Below are 6000 nucleotides of genomic sequence, written 5' to 3'. Positions count from 1 at the left end.
CCGCACAGACAGTGATCCGAGCCGAAAATCAAACCCGGGTCCCTGGCGCTGTGAAGCAACAGTGCTAACCTCTGTGCTACTGTGCCGACCCAAAAATAACCCTGAAATGAAAATAAAGTGTTGAAAATCCTCGGCAGGCCTGGCAGCATCTGTGGAGAATTAGCTTTTTGGACATGAGTCTACTTCAGAACTGAAGGCAGGTAAAAACGTGATGGATTTTATGCTGTTGGAAGGGGGGAGTAAAACAGGAACGGTCAGGGATAGAGTAAAAGGTGGGAGGATTAATTAACAAAGATGTCATAGAATAAAAGGCAATGGGGATGTTTCCCACAACCATCAGCTTTGGTCCAGAGTGAGTGACAATGGTGGAATAATGAACTGAATGCTTAATGGATAATTCTTTTTTTGAAGGAGGTCTTCACATTTCGGGAGAGTGATTCACAAAATATGAAGGCCGCAATTCTCCGGCCATTGGGATTCTGTGTTCCCGCCAGCAAAGCACCCCCCCACCCCCCACCCCACACGGGTCACCCGGTGCATGGGGTGGCATTATTGGGAGAATCCAGCCCAGCTTCCTGAATGGAGGCACTGAATACAAAAGCATGGAAGTTATGCTGAACCTTCATGAAGCTTTGGTTAGTCCCCAAGTAAAATGTTGTGTCCAGTACTGATTAGAAAACTTTAGGAAAGATGAGAGGGTCACAGAATACTACAGTGCAGAACAGGCCCTTCGGCCCATCGAGTCTGTACCGATGCATGAAAGGCCCTGACCTGCCCATCTAATCCCATTGGCCAGTACTTGGCCCTTAGCCTTGAATGCTATGACGTGCCAAGTGCTCATCCAGGTACGTTTTAAAGGATGTGAGTCAACCCGCCTCTAACCCCCTCCCAGGCAGTGCACTCCAGACTGTCACCACTCTCTGGGTAAATAGGTTTTTCCTCAAATCCCACCTGAACCTCGCACACCTCACCTTGAACTTGTGTCCCCCTCATAACTGACCCTTTAACTAAGGGAAACAGCTGCTCACTATCCACCCTGTCCATGCCCCTCGTAATCTTGTCCACCTCAATCAGGTCGCCCCTCAGTCTTCTCTGCTCCAGCTAAAACAACCCAGGCCTATCCAACCTCTCTTTATAACTTGAATGTTCCATCCCAGGCAACATTCTGGTCAATCTTCTCTGCACCCCCTCCAGTGCAATCACATCCTTCATATGATGTAGCGACCAGAACTGCACACAGTGCTCCAGCTGTGGCCTCACCAAAGGTCCTTTATTGGGGGTACAGAAGAGATAACCCAAAATTGTTCCATCGGTGGGGAGTTTTGGTTAGGTTTAGAACCTTCAACTTGGATGAAGGAAATTTGCTGGAGATTTGATAGCAGATTATGAGAGTGGATGTTATTTTAAAAAATATTGTGGGGGAATATTGTTGTGGGGAAGTATTGAAACTTCAGAGTGATACATCGGCTTTTAAAGCAAAACTACAAATGTAGCAATGGGTGGGATTCTCCTCTACCCGGCAGGGCGGGGGCCCCGGCGGGACGGAGTGGCGTGAACCACTCCAGCGTCGGGCGGAGTGCCCTAAAGTTGCCCTAAAGGTGCAAATCCTCCGCACCTTCTGGGGCTAGGCCCACCCTGGAGTGGTTTGCGCCCCGCGGGCCGGCAGGGAAGGGGCTCGGCGCCACGCCAACCGGCGCCGAAGGACCTCTGCTGGCAGGCGCGAGTTGACGCATGCGCGGGAGCGCCAGTGCATGCTGGCGTCATCCCCGTGCAAGCGCAGAGGGCTTCGTTTCTGCACCGGGAATGGTGGACCGGTACAGCCTCCGGTGCGGAAGGACAGAGTGCCCCCACGGCACAGGCCAGCCCGCGGATTAGTGTGCTCCGATCGCGGGCCAGGCCACCGTGGGGGCACCTCCCGGGGCCTGATCCCGCTGCGCCCCCCCAAGAACCTCGGAGGCCGCCCGCGCCAGCAGGTCCCACCGGTAAAGGACCTACTCCAATTTACGCTGGCGGGGACTGGCAAAGAACGGGCGGGACTTCGGCCCATCGCGGGCCGGAGAATTCGGGAGGCCTCGGGGCCCATTGAGTCGCGCCGGACCCCGCCATTCTCCGAGGCAGGCGGCGCGACTCATGTCGGGCCGATGTTGGGGGGCCCGGAGAATTTGGAGGACGGCGGGGGTGGGATGCACGCCGACCCCCCGGCGATTGTCGCACCCGGCGGGGGGGGGGGGGGGGGGTGAGAGAATCCCGCCCAATGTGTGCAACTACCAGTGAGTAAATGCCTGACATAAAATGCAGAGGTGACTAAGCCAAATGGAGGTTAAGCAGTAGGCCACAAACTGAAGACACATATTGCTGGTATAAAATGCAGAGATGGAGTGCCAATCAGAGTCCAGGGCTACATGCTACGCGATGGACCAAAATGAGGGAGGTAGCCCCCCAAAGGTTCTACGGGGAAAGGCCACTGTCTGAATCCCTCCCACCATAGTATACCGAGGGGCTGGAAACCGTGTAAAACCCCTCGGGCTGAACATACCAGAGAATGCTTGACATGGAATACCTTTTGTAACAATAATAATCTTTATTATTGTCACAAGTAGGCTTACATTTACACTGCAATGAAGTTACTGTGAAAAGCCCCTAGTCGCCACACTCCGTCGCCTGATCGGGTACACAGAGGGAGAATTCGGAATGTCCAATTCACCTAATTACCCCCACCTCCCCTTCTACAGATGCTTACCCCACTCTCCCCCCCCCCCCCCCCCTTCACCAAATTTGTACAAATGTCTTCTTTTCAGCTGTGCACCCCCCCCCCCCCCCCCCCCCCCCCACCTCACACAATACCTTCCCCTCTATCTGACAGATCGGTACCTCACCCCGACTCACCATCTTGTGAAAGCCAGAAGTATGATATTTTAGGAGCAATAATATGTAAGTAACAAAATCCACAGATTCAGTGGAATATTTCTGGCTCACGCTGATTCCAAATATATAACAAGGTTTCCCCCTTGTTATCTCTTGCCACCTCCATATGAACGTAATTTATTCTTCTCTAACGTGTTATCCTATTTAAAGGAACACCCTTAATTTCACTTTTGTTCCTCTATGCAAAGTGGCTGGCCAAATAAAGAGGGAGTATCGGGTTTCCCAGAATAGCCTGTCTCCTGATTTCCATCATCTCCTCACTCTCTAACAGACACAGGAGGCATTCACGTCTCTCTCTCTCTCTTTCTCTCTCTCTCTCTCTCTTTCTCTTCTTTCGCCAACAGTCTCTCAGGTAAGGCCGGGCAGTTTGTTTAATAGAGTTCTCCCAGCCCAACTACTATAGTGACTGAAGACAGATGCTTCAATCCCATTTCCCCTCTTGCCCTCTGACGTCCATTTGGAAGCATGAGTGTGACCCGGCAGTAGTGGGGCCACACTCTGCACCCAAGATCAAAAGAATAGATACTAAAATTGATAGCTGGACTTCAGCACGAGGGAGAGATCCGAGTGAGGAGTGAGTTTGATCTAGAAGACTCCGACAAGCCTCTATTTAATTTAATAAGCTGGAGCGACTTTATCTTGAAGTGCAGTGGGTCCAAATAGATCATGTTTAGAAGTAAACAGAGTTTCATTGTATAGGGCTGGTGCTTGGCAAGTCTTCACCCTTTCCTGATTGAGATCACTGCAGTTTATGGACAACAACTCTGATCCGCTTAGTAAGGATACTGTGTAACTGAGCGATACTCAGGGCAGGGTCGTCCAATTCAAGCTCAGTTGCTTGATCTCAGCCCAGGGTATGAGTGAAGAAACCGCAATTAGCCTTCGCGTCAATATAATTAGAGAGCAGAGAAAAACCAGGCCAGACACAAACGCAACCGATTACCTTCCATTTGGAAGGTTACTGACTGCGGGTGTGCGGATAGCGAGTGAGATTGAGCTCCACTGCGATGCCCCCCTGTTGTCAAATAGCTCACTGGCACCCGCTGTCCGAGCTCATTCATAAAGAACAGCGACTCAGGCGAGGCCAGCTGAAGCCAATGGTGACAGGAGAGAAAATGTTTGCAGAAGGAAGACAGTGACAGCGCCAGAAATAATTTTCCTAATCCACTTTCATTGAGAAAATGAGGTAATTACCAAGCTCAGTTTTTGTATCCCTTGAATATTGAGCACGCGATCTATTTTAATAAGGCTGCGTTTGTCCATCGCCTGGGATTATAGTCATTATTTTGAGTGTTCAGGTCAGGTTGAGGTCAGTGTCTTGTTCCAAATTATTGTAATACTTGATATTACTCCCTGACTTAAACAGCGTGGTGTTGAAGTTATCTGACAGTGTTTAGCACTGCTGCCTCACCACACCAGCGTCCCGGGTTCAATTCCGGCCTCGGGTCACTGCCTGTGCGGAGTTTGCACTTTCTCCCCGTGTGTGCGTGGGTTTCCTCCGGGCGCTCCGGTTTCCTGCCACAGTCCAAAGATGTACAGGTTAGGTGGATTGGCCATGGTCAATTGCCCCTTAGTGTCCAAAAGGTTATGTGGAGTTACGGGGACAGGGTGGGGGATTGGGTCTAGGTGGGGTGCTCTTTTGGAGGGTTGGCACAGACTCGACGGGCCAAATGGCCTCCTTCTGCACTGTAGTGATTCTATGATCGGGGAGATGGAAAGCGTGTCAGGCATTGTAAGTTAGTTTGACATGCATGTGTGAGGTACATGTCTCACAGAGTGTGACTGTCTGGATGGTGACAAAATCAGCAATAACAACAATAACGCGAGGCATTTATATAGCCCCTAAGCTTCGCTAGGTACTTTTCAGGAGTGCGAACAGTCAAAGGTTGGCACCAGGCTAAAGAAAGGGACGTTAGGACAGGTCAACGAGGTGGCTTTTTTAAGGAAGCTCTTGGAGGAGGAGAGGCAGATGGAGAGATGGAGAGCTGTCGGGAAGGACTTAGGGCTTCGAAGGCTTAAGGCACATCTAGCTATGGTCGGGCGAGAGAAGTGAGGAGGGACGCGTTAGAGACCAAAGCAGGAGGAATAGAGATCTCTGCAGCTTCTGCGGCATAAGAAGTTACAGAGATAGGGAGGGCCGAGGCCATGGGGAGGTGGCGGGATTTAAATGTGAGGAACGTGCAAATTATGAATTTCCTGCTTCTTGAGTGTTGTTAATCTCGGAGCTAAAACCATGTCCAAAGCCAGGAACGCTGGTTGAGCTCTCTACTGAACATGTGAAATCGCTATTTATTTTACACTTTATTTGTACTGGAGTCAGTAACCAGTTTCAAGGATGGAGATAAGTACTTCAGGTAATTAGGAAAGTCAGTATTGGATTTTGCTTTTTGACTGAAGGATATTTTTACATAGGTATTTCCATTACTGTGTTCTTTGTATGTCACACATTGACACCCTGGTCTTCCCCACTGTGTTTATAACTTGCCTCAGATGAGCAGGATGAATGTCCCCTCTTTCTAATGGTATGAAATTCAGCGCAGTCTCAGTCCTGTTCCTCAATGTTGTGGCTTCGCCATCCTTGATAACTAAAGTTTACAACTTCAGACAAAAGGGGTGAAGCTTCCCATCAGCAATGTTCACATATGAATGTTCCTCGCTTGCACAGACGAGTCTAGAAGATTAAGGGGTGATTGAATTGAGGTGAATAAGGTGATTAAAGGATTTTTGAAATTCTTTCAAGGGATGGGGCGTCGCTGGCAACGCCAGTATTTATTGCCCATCCCTAATTGCCCCTCGAGAAGGTGGTGGCGAGCCACCTTCTCGAAACCCTGCAGCCTATATGGTGTAGGTACACCCACAGTGCTGCTAGGCAGGGAGTACCAGGATTTTGACAGGGAAGGAACGGTCGACATATTTCCAAGTTAGGGTGGTGAGTGGCTTGGAGGGGAACCTCCAGCTGGTGGTGTTCCCCATGGCCCTGCTGCCCTTGTCCTACTAGATGGTAGAGGTTGAGGGTTTGGAAAGTGCTGCTGAAGGAGCCTTTTTAAGAAAAATAAATGTTAAGGGCAGCACGGT

At 50.2% G+C, this 6000-nt stretch overlaps 1 protein-coding gene across 6 annotated transcripts in view; it reads left to right on the top strand.

Moving 5' to 3' along the window:
• Positions 1-3164: 3164 nt before the first annotated feature.
• tnnt1 (troponin T type 1 (skeletal, slow)) overlaps positions 3165-6000 on the top strand; it is a 55521-nt gene continuing 52685 nt past the window's right edge. For 3 of the 6 annotated variants that reach the window (XM_072492318.1, XM_072492314.1, XM_072492312.1), the window contains exon 1: positions 3165-3277. The gene's annotated coding sequence lies outside the window, so the exon portion shown is untranslated. Of the gene's footprint in view, positions 3278-3998; positions 4112-6000 lie in introns of those variants that run through there. The other 3 variants (XM_072492316.1, XM_072492313.1, XM_072492317.1) reach the window with 3 other exon arrangements.

The sequence above is a fragment of the Scyliorhinus torazame genome, chromosome 29, assembly GCF_047496885.1.
Source record: "Scyliorhinus torazame isolate Kashiwa2021f chromosome 29, sScyTor2.1, whole genome shotgun sequence".
Classification (NCBI taxonomy): domain Eukaryota; kingdom Metazoa; phylum Chordata; class Chondrichthyes; order Carcharhiniformes; family Scyliorhinidae; genus Scyliorhinus; species Scyliorhinus torazame.
This window is presented reverse-complemented; position numbering and strand designations above follow the sequence as displayed.